We start from the raw sequence: 20938 nt of genomic DNA on the forward strand, positions 1-20938 counted from the left end.
GGGAGCAGTTAAGGGCCACTCCGAGGATTCTGGTTGGAGTAGTTAGGTGGACCATGGTGGCACTTATTTAGTGTAGGGAGGCTGGGAGAGGAGTAGTTTTGCGGAAGAGGCAATAAGTTCACTATATGACGTGCGTTTGAGGTGTTTACATGACATATAAGTGAAGATGGAAGCAGGAACTTGGCAATAATTGTCTGGAGTTCAGTAAACGTGTAGTTTCTGTATGGATTTAGTGATTATCAGCATATTGATGAAAACTGAAAAAATTACAAAAAACAGTTTCTCTGGGTACTAAGTTTACAGTGAAAAGAGAAGAATGCCTTGATTAGTGCATAGAGGAAGTTTAATATTTGTGTGTTGCTTGGAGGACGAGTTTCCTTCAAAGGAGGCCAAGAAGTGAAAGGAGATAAACAAGAAAACCAGGAGTATGTGGTTCTATGAAGCTAAAGATCTCAGAGAGTGTTAAAATAAAGTAGTTTTCAATGTTTAATGATGCACTGAAAGGCCAAATAATATAAGGACTGATCACTATCCAATGGAGTCAATTAATGAGGAATCATTCACTTCTTTCAATGATAATCTCTCACATTTCCTATGTGCATGACATAGTTTTATTGGAATTAATATGATTACTTTCAGCTTCAATTTCAATTACTATTTTACCTAAATTTGTTAGAATGATATTCCGCAGCTCTCAGGCATATAGCCATGGCAACTAGCAATTGGTTAAACACTTGAAACCTACCAGTTCATGCAGTTTCTTTATATTGTCTGTGAAACAAGGTAGATGACATAGCAAAACCAGATCTATTATTTTATGTGTATCTGATAAATCCATAACATGTCCTTTGGTAAATTCCATGTGAGCTCCACCCTAGGGTTAGGCACCTTCTATATGGGATTTCTTGGTTTTAAAAGAGTTATATTATGTACATACTTACCTTCTATGAAGAAATCCCTATAGACCAAATAATCTTCAGCATGCAAAAAATATCCTAATGATAATGTACATGTGATAGGCAGTTGGCAAGGCATTTTATTTATTGTTGGTTACTGTGAACTTGTGTGGTAGAGCTACTTTCTGGAGCTTCTCAAATTTCCCCTTCCTAAGAGTAGCCCTAACTGACCCAGCATGGGAAACAGAAGACTGTTTTGACACGAGCCTTTCCAGAACAAGATGAAATCAGCACTGGGTTAGATAGCCCCAGGGAATTATTCAAGGGCAGATCTCATGGAAGATCTGACAGGACCAATGCCACCAGTTTCAGATGCTGTCTTTGATGGTTTAATGAATGTTATAAAGGTGTATATTTTTGCATGTTTTCTAGGCATGCAGCATTATTTATAAGCTGATAAATAACCATTGTTTAGACATTGACTTTTTAAAATTGCATGTTATCAAGAAAACTGCTTTCTTCTCTCTTAGTCATGGCTCTCCACGCCGGCTGTGCATGAGAGTCACTGGAAGGACTGTGTAAATTATACAGTGATCCAGAAGTCATCTCTGGAAAGTGTAGCTCAGTGTTACTGGAGTAAGGCCCAGGACTCTGTATTTTAAATGTTTCACAGAAATTTCAAATGCATATTGCTGGCTGGGAATCACAGTAATGCTATCAAAACTCTTGGCTAATATCACTGATGGCTTGTTGGTGGCTGTCTCAGTGGCAGAAGTGCTTAGCAAAATGATCTTTTTACACATTGCAAGACTGCAGAGAAACACTTCCAATGCTGAAAATAAACGTAACTTTTCATTGTAAAAATGACTCATTCCTGTTCCTTGGAGGCAAGATAATAAACCTCTATGAATTTGTCCCTGAGGAAAAATTTTCATTTTCAGAACACTTTGCCAGTTTTATAATGGGAGAAAGAGCAGTAAAATGCTTGTGGCAAAACAGCAGTTCAGAGCTCCACTTACTGACTTCTTTTGAACAAAAGTTGATGGTGTCAATGAAAACTGTCCGTTTACTTTGGTAACCAAAGAAGGTATGGTATTTTCCTATTTTCTTCTGTTAAGTGCAATGAAGATATTTTCATCAGCTTCAGGAAAGAGAAGCATACAAAGTCTTAATATACATATGTATCCATCAATCATTTTAATAAGAGAATGACAAAAGTTTACCTTTAGTGATAAAATTCATGGCCTTTTTGATTATCCATATATATGTTGGATGTGAATCCTTTATTGTGCATAAGCCCAGGTGACCTTGATTAACTTCGTTCTAAGAGATAACTTCTATGCCATTTATAGGCATGCTCGTAACTATAAACACATCATTTATACTTTAACTCAGCTTCTTTATTTGGAAAACAAAGACATTTGGTGATATTTTCAAATTGTATGTAATGTTTAGCATGTTCAAGTTTCCACAAACTAAAGCCCCTAGGCCAAATATGCTGATCTCCTAATTTTTGTATATAAAGTTGTAGTGAAACACTGCCATGCCCATCCATTTACATATTGTCTATACCTGCTTCTGCATTACACTAGCAGAGTGTAGCAGTTGTGACAGAGACTATATAGCTCACAAATCCTAAAATACTTCCTATATGGTAATTAATAGAAAAAAATTTTCTGACTCCTGCCTTAGACTGTTACAACACGATATCCAGTTGAAAACTGCTGTAACTATAATGGATTGATTTGTTCACATATCCAGAGATAGGTGGGTCCTTAATATTAATATTTTTGTGTCACAATGATGTCATCCAGGACCAAGTGGTCTTTAATATCTCTGTACATGGTTGCAAGATGACTTTAACTAGTCAAAGCAACTTATAAAGAACTTATAATATCCAGTTAGAAAGAAAATTATTTTTTTTATTTAATGTGTATGGGTAAGGGTCTTTCTATTAGGGAAAAAAAACATTTCCCAAAAGCCTCCAGCAGACTTACATTTGGTTCCACTGGTCATTATTTAGTCACATGAACATACCTAAATAAAACACAAGGTAGAAGAATAGAATTACCGAAACTGACTTAGGACCTGGGAGAGAATCATCTGTGAACAATTGGCACTCTGTCAGCAAGAACAAATTAGGGATGGATGTGGGCTAGACATCCACCAGTGTCTACCAATGGGCCTAAAAACAATCAGATGGACTAGTATTTGGATCGGTGCTATAAAATTTCCTAGCTGCATAACTAGCCACAGTAAATGTATTTGCCAAACGGTGATAGTGTCATCCTTAGTCTGTTTGTGTAAAGTGAAAATGTGATAACATGTGTTATGTTCCTAGCACATGGCTCAACGTCCCAACTTTCCCTTTGGATGAATGGTGTGAGCATGAAGGCACTATCCAAGTTTTTCACCTAGTCTTCAAATTATTCATGTGATTTGGGGAGCTACCTTCAGTTGAGTCTCTATGAATGATGTACAAATCCAGCCATACAGGATGGTGAGTTATTAAAGAGACTGGACACTCTCTGTGCTCTTGCACACATAGGGCCAAACTTGCATTCATTTCACAAAGTGCTGTCTGAGAGATTCAGGTCATATGCCTTCCACGCTGCCTATAAAATAAAGCTTCTTTAGAGTGATCTAAACTTCAAGCTGTGAGCCTGCCTCAGCCAAAGGATTTTCTTTCAGTAATGAAAAGATAAGCAAATGAGTCATATTCATATGTGTATATATATATATATATATATATATATATATACACACACACACACACACACGTATATGTATTTCTCTTAAACAAATGGTCTAAATGTTTACAGCTTCTAACTCATTTTGTAAAATTTGTAAAACACATAACTATGATTTTCTTCTAGAATGAATTTCAGACCATCAAAGATACTATCCTGGTTTCTTCTTGGGTCAAGATACATTTTATTTTTCTATCTACTTTGTATTCACTTAAGGATGAAAGAGACTCTTATTAACAAATGAATTTAAGATTATGAAGATTTTCTCTTTGACGTAATTTTGTCAGTTAATTTTCATGAATGATGTATGTTACAATTAAGAGTCTGCCTAAAGTCATCATCAGTAGAAAGTACATTGTAACCAAAAACAATGATTTACATATGGCCAATATCTGATAATATTAGATCATTCCAAACATTTTGTCTAAGAGTCAAGAGACATTCACAGATTCACAAACATTTTCAGCAGGAGTGTATTGCAAATTATGTTTCTAAATTTAGTACCTATCTGATGTCTACATACAATTTTACAAAGAGATATTAGCTAGAAATGCCATATAATTGGACCTTGGTCTTTGATGTACACAACATTTCTTCTAGCTCTAGTCAACATAGAGTCTAAGGGATGGAGCACAGTATTTTCATGGTATGTCGCACAATAATTTCTGTATATGTGTATACAGATATAATTTTATATTTATATAATATAATTTACACACACACACACACATAGAGTACCTTTATCTGGTTTGGCTGAATGTCTTTTGATTAATGGATCAATCTTTAAAAGCCAAGATAGGGCTATTAAATTATATAATAAAATCTGCACATATACATTTATTAAGAGGGACTATAGCATACTGATTAAGAGTAAGGACTTTGAACTTTGAAGATATATTTCACATCTATTTATTAGCTATGTGGTCTCCTTAACTTCAGTTCCTTATTTTTAAAATTGGATCTTGGAGCCACCACGTAGAGTTGTAAAAGTTAAATATGCATATAAAGTACTTAGACTGATACCTGGCAGAGAGCAGGTGCTCAATAAAAATAGATATCACTCATTAATATTACCACTATCATTATTCTTATAACTCCATGCTGGAGAAGCAAAGAATAAAACAAGCACCGACGGGAATTCAAGGTGCTAGAGACAATAAAATGTTTCTTTAAAATGCTTAAAAGCCAACCTAAATGCCCATCAACCGATGAATGAATAAAGAAGATGTGGTACATACATACAATGGAATATTACTCAGCCATAAAAAGGAATGAAATTGGGTCATTTGTAGAGAGTGGCTGGACCTAGAGACAGTCTCTAGGTCTGTGTGAAGTAAGTTAGAAAGAGAAAAACAAATTTTGTATATTAACGCATATATGTGGAATCTAGAAAAAGGGTACAGATAAACAAGTTTGCAAGGTAGAAATAGAGACATAGATGTAGAGAACAAACGTATGGACACCAAGGGGGGAAAGCAGGGTGGGGGTGGGTGGTGGGATGAACTGGGAGATTGAGGTTGACATATATACACTAATCTGTATAAAATAGATGACTAATAAGACCCTGCTGAAAAAAAATAGTAAAATAAAATTTAAAAAAATTAAAAAGAGGGCTTCCCTGGTGGCGCAGTGGTTGAGAGTCCACCTGCCGATGCAGGGGACACGAGTTCATGCCCTGGTCTGGGAAGATCCCACATGCCGCGGAGTGGCTGGGCCCGTGAGCCGTGGCCGCTGAGCCTGCGCGTCCAGAGCCTGTGCTCCACAACGGGAGAGGCCACAACAGTGAGAGGCCCGTGTACCACAAAAAAAAAAAAAAAAAAAAAAAAAATTAAAAAGAAAATTAAAAAAAGAAAACAAAATCTGAAATATGCATTGTGTGTTCAATAATTACTTATTGGGGACCTGCAATGAGAAAGCACTCTTGGGGTAAGAGAGTATGAAGATAAATAAGAACACAGTCTCTGCCCTTTGTGAACTTACCATCTGGAAGAGACATCAGGTATGTTTACAAATAATGAAGGGGTGATGGAAGAGAGATAAAGCTCTATATGTGGGCTGTGTATGGAAGTAGTCCATCTAAAACTTCCTAATGGCATCATCAATGCAATGGTGCCTGGGGTGTCCCAGGGAACCAGGTATTTTTAAGGAATGCCTTTTACTTTGGAAAATCAAAGTCCTAGAAAAGAAATCTGTATTATTGATTTCTCTTTCTCTAAGGCGCTTATGGAATTCTTCTTCATAAAATGAGATGTTTTTAAGTGTAAATAAATAAATAAATAAATAAAATGCTTAAAAGCATAAAAATAAATCAAAACCATTAAAAATTTTAAAAGATAGGGAGAGGAAATAAAAGTAAAAAATATTCATTTTATTAAATATATGAAAATATAATATATAATGAAGTACTGATATCATATATGTAAAACCAGTACATTATTATATGAGTATCTATATGTATAACTTATGTATAATATCAGTACATATCAGTATATCATATATCAGTACATTATTATACCAGTACATACATATAATAAAAACACAAAGATGAATTTAAAGGCAAAATAGATACAGCTGTGGAGAGAATTACCATGAACACAGCAAAAAGGGATAACGATAAGTAAAGAGGTGAGGTTGAGAGGCATGGGGAATAAAAGAGGAAGGTCTAACAGATGTCTAGTAAGATTTCCATAATAAATAGGGAGAATGGGGGTAATGTAGTGAAGAGAAATAATTAGAAATAAAGACTGAGATGATGAATAAATGAAAGACTGAAATGATCAAATAAAGTGAATCTTCATGTTCAATAACTATACAAAGTAGGATATAAATAAAAAATTTATTCAGACAATAGAACAGTTTATAGGGCATAAATAACATAGTATCAATATGAATGCATTTCAAAAACACACTGTTGAGTTTTTTAAAAAGTATCAAAAGTGTTCATCTAGTGTCGACTCCATTCATATAAATTCAAAACTGTGCAAGAAAACTGTTTACAAATATAAACAAAATGTAAAAACGGGCTTGCCAGGTGGCGCAGTGGTTGAGAGTCCGCCTGCCGATGCAGGGAATACGGGTTCGTGCCCTGATCCGGGAAGATCCCACATGCTGAGGAGCGGCTGGGCCCGTGAGCCATGGCCACTGAGCCTGCGTGTCCAGAGCCTGTGCTCCGCAACAGGAAAGGCCACAGCAGTGAGAGGCCTGCGTACTGCAAAAAAAAAAAAAAAAAGTAAAAGAAAAAACTTATTTCATTTTTATTCATACAGTTTAGGGATATAAATGTAAGGCAAAGTTCAAAACCGTATTTGGAAATAATATACACTGGATTTAGTAGGGCTGAAAGGGGTATGCGATTTAAGCTATATCTCAAATACTTTATGTCTTTGAAAAATAATTTAAAAAGGGAACTGTGGCCAATATAGCAAAATATTAACATTAGTTTATTGGTAGTGTTTGGTGCATTAGGATATGTTATATTCTTTTCTGTGCATTTAAAATATTTCAAAAAATATGTTAATCATTGAGCCCTAATGAGATTTAGGATTTAACAAAAGACAATTCTTAAGAGAAAATCCTATGGGGAATTCTTCATTAATTAGGTGGTTAACACAGACGTTTGGAAACAGAAAAATTTTTTTTCCCAAAAGACCCAAATAAGCTGAACTACAAGGAATGTACCTTATCTCTCAGAAAATTAGGGAGCTATGTCAGTCCTGCCAGGAACTGAAACTGTGGTTCCAGAGAGTCTAAGAATTTCAGTACTGATACATATTCTACTAAGGGTAATTTCAAGAGACATTTATAAACCAGATGCTCCAAATTCAACCTTTACCAGCACAATTATAAAAATGATTTAATGTAGAGGATCTATAAATAGTTTTTCCTAAAAATTAAAAATGTCTTTACTGAGAACATAAATGTTAAAGTTGAAACAATGAAAACAAACACATGCAAACTGAGTAAACCCAAATCACACAAATGTTCTTTCTCTATGCTTGAAGGCAAGCATCTGTTTCCATAAGAACAGAAAAAATATTCAAGCTACTGTCAAGCAGTATGTAGTGATTTCACTATATTTTCTGTTTACAATGTGGTTAAGGTTCAGTGATAAAAGAAATTTTATAGGGGTAAGAATTGTGTAGAATATGAGATCAGACCATGAATCAGGTCCCCTCTGTTTTCAATCCTCCCTCTGCTACTCTTATGCTGACACAGCATAACCTTTCTAGAAGCAGGAGGAGTGAGCACTGCACTTTTCATGGTGTCATCTTTCAGTCATAATGTTAGGCTATGGTCCTTTCTGCTTGATTCTCATGACTGATGGAAGGAGCTGATCAAATTTTAAAAATCATTACACCAAATGATGTCTTTCAGCATTACACCAAAGACAGTCTGTATCTTATTGGCACAATAAGAGAGATAGAAAATGGGAATTAGCTCTCTATGTCTTTACAGTGCTGTTTCCATTATTAAATTTTTGTTTTGAAATTATGCACACACATATATATTCATTTTATAAAAATTATGATGTGCTTAAGAGTATCTATGTCTATACCTGTATCTATTTCTAAAAGCTACAGTCTCACCACTCAGAAATAATCATTGTTATTCATATAAGTATTCATACTTATTATTCTTAAGACATAAAAGCTCTTATTTTCTTTCTTTCTTTCTTTCTTTTTTTTGTGGTACGCGGGCCTCTCACTGTTGTGGCCTCTCCCGTTGCGGAGCACAGGCTCCGGACGCACAGGCTCAGCAGCCATGGGCCACGGACCCAGCTGCTTCACGGCATGTGGGATCTTCCCGGACCGGGGCACAAACCCGTGTCCCCTGCATCGGCAGGTGGATTCTCAACCACTGCGCCACCAGGGAAGTCCCATACAGTCTTGATTACTGTAGCTTTGTAGTAAAGTTTGAAGTCAGGGAGCCTAATTCCTCCAGCTCCATTTTTCTTTCTCATGATTGCTTTGGCTACTCATGGTCTTTTGTGTTTCCATACAAATTGTAAAATCTTTTGTTCTAATTCTGCAAAGAATGCCATTGGTAGTGATAGGGATTGCATTGAATCTGTAGATTGCTTTGGGTAGTGTAGTCATTTTCACAATATTCATTCTTCCAATCCAAGAACATGGTATATTTCTCCATCTGTCATCTTTGATTTCTTTTATCAGTGTTTTATGGTTTTCTGAGTACAAGTCTTTTGCCTCCATAGGTAGGTTTATTCGTAAGTATTTTATTCTTTTTGTTGTGATGGTAAACAGGATTGTTTCCTTAATTTCTCTTTCTGATTTTTCATTGTTAGTGTATAGGAATGCAAGAGATTTCTGTGCATTAGTTTTGTATCCTGCAACCTTACCAAATACATTGATTAGTTCTAATAGTGTTTTGGTGGCATCCTTAGGATTTTCTCTATATAGTATCATGTCATTTTCAAACAGTGACAGTTTTACTTCTTCTTTTCCAACTTGGATTCCTTTTATTTCTTTTTCTGTTCTGATCACCATGGCTAGGACTTCCAAAACTATGTTGAATAAGAGTGGTGAGATTGGACATCCTTGTTTTGTTCCTGATCTTAGTGGAAATGGTTTCAGTTTTTCACCATTGAGAATGATGTTTGCTGTGTGTTTGCCATATATAGCCTTTATTATGTTGAGGTAGGTTCTCTCTATGCCCATTTTCTGGAGTTTTTATCATAAATGGGTGAATTTTGTCAAAAGCTTTTCCTGCATCTATTAAGATGATCAGATGGATTTTATTCTTCAATTTATTAATGTGGTGTATCACATTGATTGATTTACATATATTGAAGAATCCCTGCATCCCTGGGATAAATCCCACTTGATCATGGTGTATGATCCTTTTAATGTGTTGTTGGATTCTGTGTGCTACTATTTTGTTCAGGATTTTTTCATCTATGTTCATCGGTGATATTGGTCTGTGATTCTATTTGTGTGTGTGACATCTTTTCTGGTTTTGGTATCAGGGTGATGGTGGCCTCGTAGAACGAATTTGGGAGGGTTCCTCCCTCTGCTATATTTTGGAAGAGTTTGAGAAGGATCAGTGTTAGTTCTTCTCTAAATGTTTGATAGAATTCACCTCTGAAGCCATCTGGTCCTAGACTTTTGTTTGTTGGAAGTTTTGAATTACAGTTTCAATTTCATTACTTGTGATGTCTGTTTATATTTTCTAATTCTTCCTGTTTCAGTCTTAGAAAATTGTACCTTTTCAAGAATTTGTCCATTTCTTCGTGGTGGTCCATTTTATTGGCATATAGTTGTTTGTATTAATCTCTTATAGTCCTTTGTATTTCTGCAGTGTAATTTGTGATTTCTCCTATTTTGTTTCTAATTTCATTGATTTGCATCCTCTACCTTTTTTTCTTGGTGAGTCTGGCTAAAGGTTTATCAGTTTTGTTTACCTTCTCAAAGAACCAACTTTTAGTTTTATTGATCTTTGCTATTGTTTTCTTTGTTCAGATTTCATTTATTTCTGTTATGATCTTATGATTTCTTTCCTTCTACTGACTTTGGATTTTCTTTGCTCTCTCTCTAGTTGCATTAGATGTTAGGTTAAATTGTTTATTTGAGATTTTTCTTGTTTCTTGAGTTGAGATTGAATTGCTGTAAACTTCCCTCATAGAACTTTTTTTGCTGAGTCCCATAGGTTTAGGTTGTCATGATTTCATTGTCACTTGTTTCTATGTATTTTTAAATTTCTTCCTTGATTTCTTCAGTGATCTCTTGGTTATTTAGTAGTGCACTATTTAGCCTTCATGTATTTGTGTTTTTTGCAGATTTTTTCCTGTAACTGATTTCCAATCTCATAGCGTTGTGGTCAGAAAAGACGCTTGATACGATTTCAGTTTTCCTAAATTTTCCAAGGCTTGATTTCTGACACAAGATGGGATCTATCCTGGAAAATGTTCCATGTGCACTTGAGAAGAAAGTGTAATCTGCCACTTTTGGGTGGAATGTCCTATAAATATCAATTAAATCTATCTGGTCTATTGTGTCATTTAAAGCTTGTGTTTCCTTATTTAGTTTGGATGATCTGTCCATTGGTGTAAGTGGGATGTTAAAGTTCCTATCGCTGTGTTACTGTCGATTTCCCCTTTTATGATTGTTAGCATTTGCCTTATGTACTGAGGTGCTCCTATGTTGGATGCCTAAATATTTATAATTGTTATATCTTCCTCTTGGATTGATCCCTTGATCATTATGTAGTGTCCTTCCTTATCTCTTGTAAAAGTCTTTATTTTAAAGTCAATTTTATTTGATATGAGTATTGCTACCCCAGCTTTCTTTTGATTTCCATTTGCATGGAATATCTTTTTCCATCTCCTCACTTTCAGTCTGTATTTGTCCCTAGGTCTGAAGTGGGTCTCTTGTAGACAGCATATATATGGGTCTTGTTTTTGTATCCATTCAGCCAATCTATTTCTTTTGGCTGAAGCATTTAATCCATTTACACTTAAGGTAATTATCGATATGTATGTTCCAACTACCATTTTCTTAATTGTTTTGGGTTTGTTTTTGTAGGTCTTTTTCTTCTCTTGTGTTTTCTGCCTAGAGAAGTTCCTTTAGCATTTCTTGTAAAGCTGGTTTTGTGGTGCTGAGTTCTCTCAGCTTTTACTTGTCTGTAAAGCTTTTGATTTCTCTATCAAATCTGAATGAGATCCTTGCTGGATAGAGTAATCTTGGTTGTAGGTTTTTCTCTTTCATCAATTTGAGTATATCCTGTAAATTCCCTTCTGGCCTGCAGAGTTTCTGCTGAAAAATCAGCTGATATCCTTATGGTGATTCCTTTGTATGTTATTTTTTGTCTTTCCCTTGCTGTTTTTAATATTTTTTCTTTTAATTTATTTTTTGTTAGTTTGATTAATATGTGTCTTTGTGTGTTTCTCCTTGGATTTATCCTTTACGGGGCTCTCTGCACTTCCTGGACTTGATTGACTCTTTCCTTTCCCATGTTAGGGAAGTTTTCCACTATAATCTCTTCAAATATTTTCTCAGACCCTTTCTTTTTCTCTTCTTCTTCTGGGACCCCTATAATTCAAATGTTGTTGTATTTAGTGTTGTCCCAGAGGTCTCTGAGATTATCTTCAATTCTTTTCATTCTTTTTTCTTTATTCTGCTCCTTGGCAGTTATTTCCACCATTCTGTCTTCCAGCTCACTTATTCGTTCTTCTGCCTCAGTTACTCTGTTATTGATTTCTTCTAGTATATATTTCATTTCACTTATTGTGTTGTTCATCTCTCTTTGTTTGTTCTGTAGTTCTTCTAGATCTTTTTTAAACATTTCTTGTATTTTCTCAATCCATGCTTCCATTTTATTTCCAAGATTTTGGATCATCTTTACTGTCATTACTCTGAATTCTTTTTCAGGTAAGTTGCCTCTTTCCTCTTCATTTATTTGGTCTTGCAGGTTTTTACCTTGCTCCTTCATCTGTGACATATTTTTGTCATCTCTTTTTTTTTTTTTTTTATTGGTCAGATTGTGTTCCTGTCTTACTGGTTGTTTGGCCTGAGGCTTCCAGCACTGGAGGCTGTTGGGTAGAGCTGGGTCTTGGTGCCAAGATGAGTACCTCCAGGAAACCTCACTCCAATGAATATTCCCTTTGGTCTGAGGTTCTCTGTTAGTCCAGTGGTTCAGACTCAGTGCTCCCACCACAGGAGCTCAGGCCTGGCCCTGGCTTGTGAACCAAGATCCCACAAAGAGTAAAAAATAAAATAAGATTAGAAAACTAACAGATATGTTAAAAAAAAATAACTATACAGATGAAACAACAACAAGAATGTAAAACAGAACAGCAGTAGTAAAAAAGAGGAGAAAAAAAAAAGCCAGAAAAGGCCTTGGCTGTGGGGGCTGGGGCTTAGGCAGGGGTGGGTTTTAGGTGGTAGGCAGGGCCTATGCTTAGGACCCACAGGGTGGGAAAAGACCCTGGAGAGGAGAGGGTTTGGCTTAGGCTCAACTCAGCAGAAGGACCCAGGAGTGCCTCTGGCTTTGGAGGGCAGAGGACCAGGTCCAGGACCCCAGCAGTTTCACTAGGCCCAAGTGGGCAGGGGAAATGCTAGGCATGTTCTCCCCATCCTCTGATCCCAGAGGTCTTCTCCCCATTGTCCTCTCTTCTTCTTCCCCCACTCCATTCCTCCTATGCTCCTAGGACCCATGTGGCCGGAGGCAGCCTGGGAGGGTGGAGGACCAGGCCCAGGCCCAGCAGGCTTCCTGTGGCCTGATGGGGCAGGATAAATGCTAGGCACACTTCCATCTGATTCTCTGAGCCTCTGAGGGTCCCTCCAGGCATGGGAACCCCTCCCCTCTCCCAGACATCCCTCAGGGGCACCGGTCCTGTCCAGTCTCCTCTTCTCCTCCCCACTCACTACCTCCCACATCCTACCCAGTTGCTCAGGGGTTCCTCCCATCTCCTTGGGCGTCAAGGTCCCCCACCAGCGTCTGGCAGGTACCCTAGCTGTAGGGAGACTCAAACTCCATGTCCTCCCCCATCTCTGTCTTGACCATCATATTTTTCTTTTAAAAACATTACTCCATGCTCTTTTTCTGGACAAATAAATTCCATACAAGAAGTTACCAATTCTGAATGAATAACACAACACTGTACAGATGCATTCTCAATAGCTTACAACTGCATGCCAATTTGAAAAATTGGGGTCTTTAAGTAAAAAGATGATAATGATGATGATCATTATTATGATATACTGATACTACTATGTAAAATACTGAGCCTGGGTTAACAGACTATGAATTTAGTAGATATTAGTATTGAAATGCCATTTTGTGGATTTCACTCAAATATATAAACTTGATGTTTTCTTTTGAGAGTCTTATTTGAGGTTTATAAATAATAAAATCAAAAGATTATATTTTAATGTGGTTGGTTATTTATGGATACGAACATTTGTGAAAAATATAAGTATCTCTTATAGAGCTATTTTTCCAGCATGTCAATAGCATAGGGTCATGTGAATAGTTGCAAAACTGAGGAATTGTTAAATTGATATATTATAGGAATAAAAATTAATGCTAAGTATTTTTCTACTAACTCTTGCCAAATTTATAGATATTATCAATCCACCTACCTATGATAGATAATACTTAATTTTCTGCATGTGTTTTTAATTGTAAAATAAAGACTTCCTGACATTATAACAGTTGCTATAAAAGTTGACATTTAAGCAAGATCTACTACACAAGATGTGAATGTAGAGGGTCTTGTGTTTTACCAATTAGTTTTATTAAAATAGTAGATAAATTGGAAGCAGCTAATATTATAAGCTGCTTTTCCTCCTGTTATTGAAGCCATGTAAAAGTGATGTTAGGAACAAGGGCTGTTGGGAAAAGCTGAAAGAGATAATATTCTTCACCCAAGTAGGAACCTCTGCCCAGACCAACAGAGTGTTCTGCACAATATCATACTCCTATGTACCATATTATCAATTACAACAGATGGTATAATTGGGAGGACAAAATAATCATTAATTACAAAGCACTCTTCCCCAGGCTTTCAGAAATAAAACATGCACTGTAGGGAGTATGCTTATGTAGTCTCATCCAGTATTCATGAAGATCAGCTACTCTCAACCTAAGATGAATGACAAAAAGGAGTATTAACCCTGTAGTTATAAATCAGCCTTACTACAAGTTTCTTTCCCACTAAAAGATCAAAATATGTCTTATAAAACTTGATGGTCAGAATCAACATATTTGCAACTGGTTGCTGCTGGTTTAATGTTTACAGTTTTAAAATAAGATGTATTTAAAACCAAGGAATGATGGCATTTATTTTGAGGCTTCCTTTTGATGCCAGCAATGTTTACTAAACACCTGCTATGAACTGGGCATGAATATAGGTGTTAGTGACACAATCCTGAGCAATAGAAACACAGACCCTATTATCTTGGAGCTTGTAGTGAAGACAGGGGAAAAAAAAGAATAAAGAAATAAATACAAATACAATAAATGCTATGAAGAAAGAAGAATGAAATAAGAAAAAATGAAGGAAGAAAGGAATGCTACATAATATGTGGTCAGGGAATCTTTTCTGAGATGGCAGGGATGATCTGAACTATATACAAATGCAAAGAAACTAGGCATATGGTGGTCCCATGGGTAGGACTCCACACTCCCAATGCAGGGTACCCAGGGTTCGATCCCTGGTTTGGGAGCTAGATCCTGCATGCTACAACTAAGAGTCCGCATGCCACAATTAAGACCTGGTGCAACCTAAATAAATAAATAAGAAACTAGGCATATGGTTATCTGGGGATGTATATTTCATACAACTAGCATGGGCTATACCATTCCTGAGGTGAGAGTGAGTGTGGCTAATTTGAGATAAAATAAAAATAGCTAGTTTGACCAGAGATGAGGTTAGAATGGTCAGCAAGACCAGAGCATATAGGTCTATACACAACACATAAGCTCAGATTTTATTTTCAGGGAAACAGGAAGCCATTTGAGGATTTTAAGTAGGAGAGAGTAATACAGTCTGATTCATATCTTGACTATATCACACTGGCTGTGTGAGGTAAGTGTAAAAGCAGAGACCTCTCATCCACAGGTGTGAGGTGAAAGGCAGTTCAGAAAAATGTGACCGTAGTGGAAGTGGAGGAAAGAGCATAGATGACAGATAAGCCAAGACAAGTGAATGAAAAGGAACGAGATGAAAAGTGTAACCAAAGATGATTCCTAGTATTATGTCTTGAGAAATCTGGGAGAAGATGGTGCCATTTTCTGAGACAGGGAAACCTAGGAGAAGAGATAAATTGGAAAGTTAGTAAATCAAAACTGCCTTGGATATTTGGGGTTTGAGGATACCTATTATAGTTGAAGGAAAAAATACCAAGAATGGAGTCTGGAGCTCAGGGATGAAGTCATGACTGAAGATGTGAATGTGGGTGTCATGGACATAAAAAAGGTATATAAATCCTAGGGACTGGAACCAAAAAGATCAAGATTGTTGGAACAGAGTGAGCACATAACAGGAAATAAGGTTCATATGGGGCCTTATAGGTCATGTTAAAAACTTTACTTTCACTCCAAAGGAAATCGGGAGTGATTGAATTATAGGTTTTGTGTTTTCAAGTATCCTTGCTGTGTGGAGAACATGCTGGAAGGAGTAAGATAGAAATTGGAAGATCTGTTATGATGTTATTGCAGAGGCAGGTGAAAGTACAGTTAACAATGGAAGTATTTACAAGTGCCCTGATTCTATATATATATTGGAAGTAGAGACAAGAGAATTGCCTGAGAGGTTAGATGGAGGGCTTGAGACAAAATGCTGTGTCAAAAATGACTCCCAGGTGTTTTGACCTGGGCAACTGAAAAGATGAAATGATCATCAACAGAAAGGTAGAAGGATGTGGGAGGAGTGTATAAGGGTTCTCCTGAGAAACAGAACCAATAAAAGATATATATAATATTGAATATATATGCCTGAGGTATATATAGTCTGAAGGCTTGAGAACCAGAAGAACGGAGAGTGTAAACTCCAGTCAATAGGAGGGGAAAATGTGAAGGGCTGTCTCAGCTCAACTAGTGAGGCAGAAAAAAGGGGCAAATTCCTCCCTTCTCTGCCTTTTGTTCTATTCAGGTCCTCAACGGGTTGGATGATGCCCTACCACATTGGAAAGGACAATCTACTTTACAGAGTCCATCAATTTAAATGCTAATCTCATCCAGAAACATCACCACAGACTCAGCCAGACATAATGTTTAATCAGGATACCCCATGGCCTGTCAAGTTGACACATAAGATTAACTATCACATGCAGCTTTGGGTAGAACATGGGGAGTTCAGTTTTTATGTGTTTACTTTAAGGTATGTATCTAGATTACCAGGTGGATAGTTTTATGCTGATGAAATTGGCAGAAGAAAAAACAGTAGTCCCAGTGGGTTAGTTACTGCCCCATTGTCATATAAGTTTACCAGGTTTAGCATGATAAAATAGAGCATATTTCACTTATGTACATCTTAAGCATAGGGGCTCTTCCATGAGAGTAGACAGTTGCCTGAATATTCTATTTAGTTTTTTCATCTTGGAAATGTGTACAGGTATGCTCTGAGAGATTTAGAGACTTGGTCTCTAAATTTCCTAAAGTTTGACAGCCATAGTCTGTGAAATAGAATTCATGTCAACAACCATTATATCTATGGTGACTCTAGTAAAGATAGCCATTTATTCACTGTCAATAGATGTTCCCAATCATACCATAATTTTCTGTATGATGTCTGATGAATAACCTCAGTCTTGTAAGGGATTTCATCCTATGTTCTAGCATTGAACTTCCGTTTTACATGTTCCTATATTCAAACTACATATATAGTTTGGATGCAGATGGTGATTTTCATGGGGTGGGAGGAATTTTCAAATATAGGTGCTCTCAAGGAATGACATTAGAATCATTACACTGATTTGTCTTAGAATCTCAGGTTGGGCTTCTACCATTATTATTTAAAGTAAAGAAGTGTGATTTAGACTGTCACTATTCTTTCCCCCACTCCACCATACAGTAATTCTTCACAAGCCTATCTTGACTTCCTGTTTTATTAGACAAAGGTTTGATTCCATCCTAAAACATTAGCTCAGAACGAAGTAGCCATATGGGACACATTCTACTTTGAGATAAATAATGCTGGACAGCTTCTTATTTGATATTTTTCTTTCTATATTCTGTTTAAAGTTTGTCTACTACATAAACAAACTTCAAGTAGGACATAGCAATCTATAGGCTGGGTTAAGTTCAGTTCAGCCAAATAAAATGTTAAATAACTTAGTTAAAGCTTATCTACAACAAAGCTGCCAAGTGAGAAAAACTGGGTCCCAGAGCTTCTCATAAAACAGACATTCTGGTGGGATTTCTTGTTCTTATTTCCTTATGACTTTTGGATATTCTAAGAACAGCTTTCTGTGTCTTTTCTTCAAAGAACAAGTGCATAGTGGCTTGATAAAAATAAAAGAGAACTAATGATGATTACTATTTTTGGCTCTCAGTGGGTTTCATTCAGCATACTTGGTTTATGCATTTTAGAGTGGAGAACACTTAGTAGAAATAATCTGTGTGTTTCTATTTATGTTGTCCATGTTTATTGCCTTGTATTAAACCTAAGGGGATCTTTAAGGCCACCAACATTTTTGTGATTTACACTACATCTGAGTGAGAAAAAGAAATTAAATTATCTTCTACAAAGAACAAATACTTTTCCTATTTGCTCTACTTATTATGTCCAGGCTTATTTTTACAAGATGATTTGAACTATTTCCACCAAAGGTGTATGAATACTAAATTTTATATCTTAACTACAGTAGAGAGATACCATATAATAAGATGAAATAAAAGAGTTCTGCATTTTTAATGCTTTTACTTTTGATCAATAATGACCTTATATAAACCATGTGTTCCCTATGATTTTCTGATATTTCCTACTTTAATGTAGAGGAATATTAACCTCTTTATTCAGTGAAAACATGAACTTCTCAGGAATTACTTAAAAAGATAATTAAAAATAAAAGAGAATAATAGATACAATAAATAATTTAACATAATACACGTAGGCAGGAAGGATGATTTTCTATGTGGGGGTATAATCTGATAGCAGGGAATAAAGCAATAAAAGATGTCTCATCTTTTAAAATATGTAAATAGAATATGTAAAAATATACCAATACTGCATGTGTGTGTATTCACTTACTGGGTAAAGCCTGAACATTACTGATATAGAAAGTTTCACGATACTGTGCAAAAAACTAGGAACATAATACGTTTTTACCATTGGACTAAACGTAATGCTTGTTTATTTATTTTTTTACCTGCATCAATTTATAAACTTGTTTAGGTCATTATCCTTAAAATATTGATGTTATTTTATTATCATCTAAACTTGTTACTACCTATTCATTGACAACTTTCTAAAGACTGCGCCAAAGAACAGGTTGGTTCATTGGGTGAACTCCCTACTTTCTTTTCCTGCTTAACTCTAACTAATGACGTATTGCAGAAAGTTACTCCAATTAAAAAAATTTTTTTTCCCAAAATAAGAAAGAATAGTCTTATCTAAACTCTGGTGAGTTATTACAAGAAAAGAAGCCCATTCCTTCTGTTCTCCTATAATTCTTGAAGTCAGTTGCAGCTTTTTCTCTTAATTTTAATTGTTAATTCATATTTATCAAAAAAGAAATATATAATAACAAGGAGCACAAAGCAATCTTTGTAGCTATCCCTTTAGCTTCATATCAATTTATAATTATTACAAGGCACATATATAAAAATAAATAAATAAATAAGCATATATATATATATATATATATATATATATAAACAAGTAGAAGATAAAAAGCATACATGATCACCTACCCAGAGAATACCACTGTTAATATTTCATTGTTTGCCTCCCAGTAGCCTTTCTGGGTTTCTAATAATACACACACATATACATACGCACCACACACAAAGAACATAAATTTCTCATGTCACAAGCTGAAGAAGGCAACAACTCCAGCTTTCATTATTTTTCCATATCAGGGATTCACTTCTGTCTTGAGTTTTTCATTTACTCTTGGAAATAATTAGATTCTGGCCATGTCATTCTAGGACACTAAAAAACATAAGGGGATATTTTTGATTTAATTATCTAAGTACTCTACACCACTATGTCTGTTCTACTCCTAGGACATCAACTAGATTGGTGGGTACTCTTTTTAGGGGAAGGTTGTTTTGGACGCTATTACTCCATGGACTTCCCCAAGGAAGCAAGATGCCCACCCCTTCTGTGCTTAGATATTCAAACACATCGACCTGTTCTATAATCTCTCCGCAATGATTGATGTCTGCAGAGAGGTGGGGTGGGGGAATGGGGACAAAGTGTAGGCCCTCTCAGTTTATTCTTTTTCCCCTCCCAGACTCAGATTTTTGAAAAATCTTGATGTGGTAGCATATACTACCACTTCTTATAGACTCTACAATTTACTTTGCAACATTTTAAGGCTTAAAAGTTTAAATTTAAAAAAATTCAAGTTTTTGCAGCACAAATTTGTTTCTGTCAGCAATAACTGATAATTTCAAAGACTACCTAGAATTTAAATGCCGTGAATTAGCTTCTTTCACACTAGTACATCATACTTATCATCTTTTCTCTGCAATATCTCATCATCATCTTCTAGTTTTGTTGTTGGTAGGGGAAAGGTGTGGGGTTGAATTAGATAATGAAGAACTGCACTTTAAAAAATATTTCAAAATATTTTCCTTGTACTTAGTCTTTAATATACTCTAAGTATTTTAATTTGTGGATAATCATGTGCACAGGGCCTTTTGTAACATGTTTTTATGACTTAACTATGTATTGTGAACATCTCTCTCACATACTTTTAAATGGCTACCTAGATATCAAACAAATATGTGAGATTATAAATAATTATATATATATATAATTTTGGTCATTTGAAGTTAAGCTTATACAACCAATCTTGTTCCACTGAGGCAGTTCAGTACCACCTAGCTTTAAATTGAGTTTGATGCTTTTTATTTAGGTTAGCTTCTATAAAACTTTTAAGGATTTTAAGAAAGTACTTGAAAATGTTTAGTGTGTTTTCTCTAATAATTACCATATTTCACTCTTATGAGGCCAGCATTTAAAAAATAAAGTCACTGGAACATTCTCAAATTATGTCTGTGCTTTACATGTAAACCATTGACTAAAATAAAATTTGTTTATTAAAAAAAGAGAAAATAATTAGTTTGAAGGTATATGAGTAAGACAGTGTCTCACCATAATAGTTCACAATAACACTAAAATATATTCTTGCTCATTTATACAACATTAAATTTTGCTATGTTGCTGGATGTTTGAAAAATGCATGATCCATGACAGTCCTTAAACATAATTACCATATAGTAAGCTCACAATTTAAAGGATAGTGAGAATGTTTATGGTAATGTGTAGCATATTCTGCAGGCAGCAGGTTAATCTGTGCTTTCCTTTATTTTTAGATGTGTAATATTTACTGCTGTTTTAAATTTTTTCTTAATTGAAAACCTGAGAATTTTTATTTGTAGTGATTCTAGCTGAGCTGATTCTAAGTATTCATTTTGATTGTAGTCATTTGATCCATCTCCTGAAAGATTATATGTTCTTCAGGTAGCAGAAACTGTTAATGAGGGCTTTTCCTGGTTTTCTTTGCAAACTTCATTAAAGTTCAATCTTAGTTTTCCAAAGGAATAAAAGTGAACCATCTTTTCTTATGGTTCTGTACTTTAGAAGGTCCTAGACACACTTTT

The sequence above is a fragment of the Stenella coeruleoalba genome (assembly GCF_951394435.1).
Source record: "Stenella coeruleoalba genome assembly, chromosome: 5".
Classification (NCBI taxonomy): Eukaryota; Metazoa; Chordata; class Mammalia; order Artiodactyla; family Delphinidae; genus Stenella; species Stenella coeruleoalba.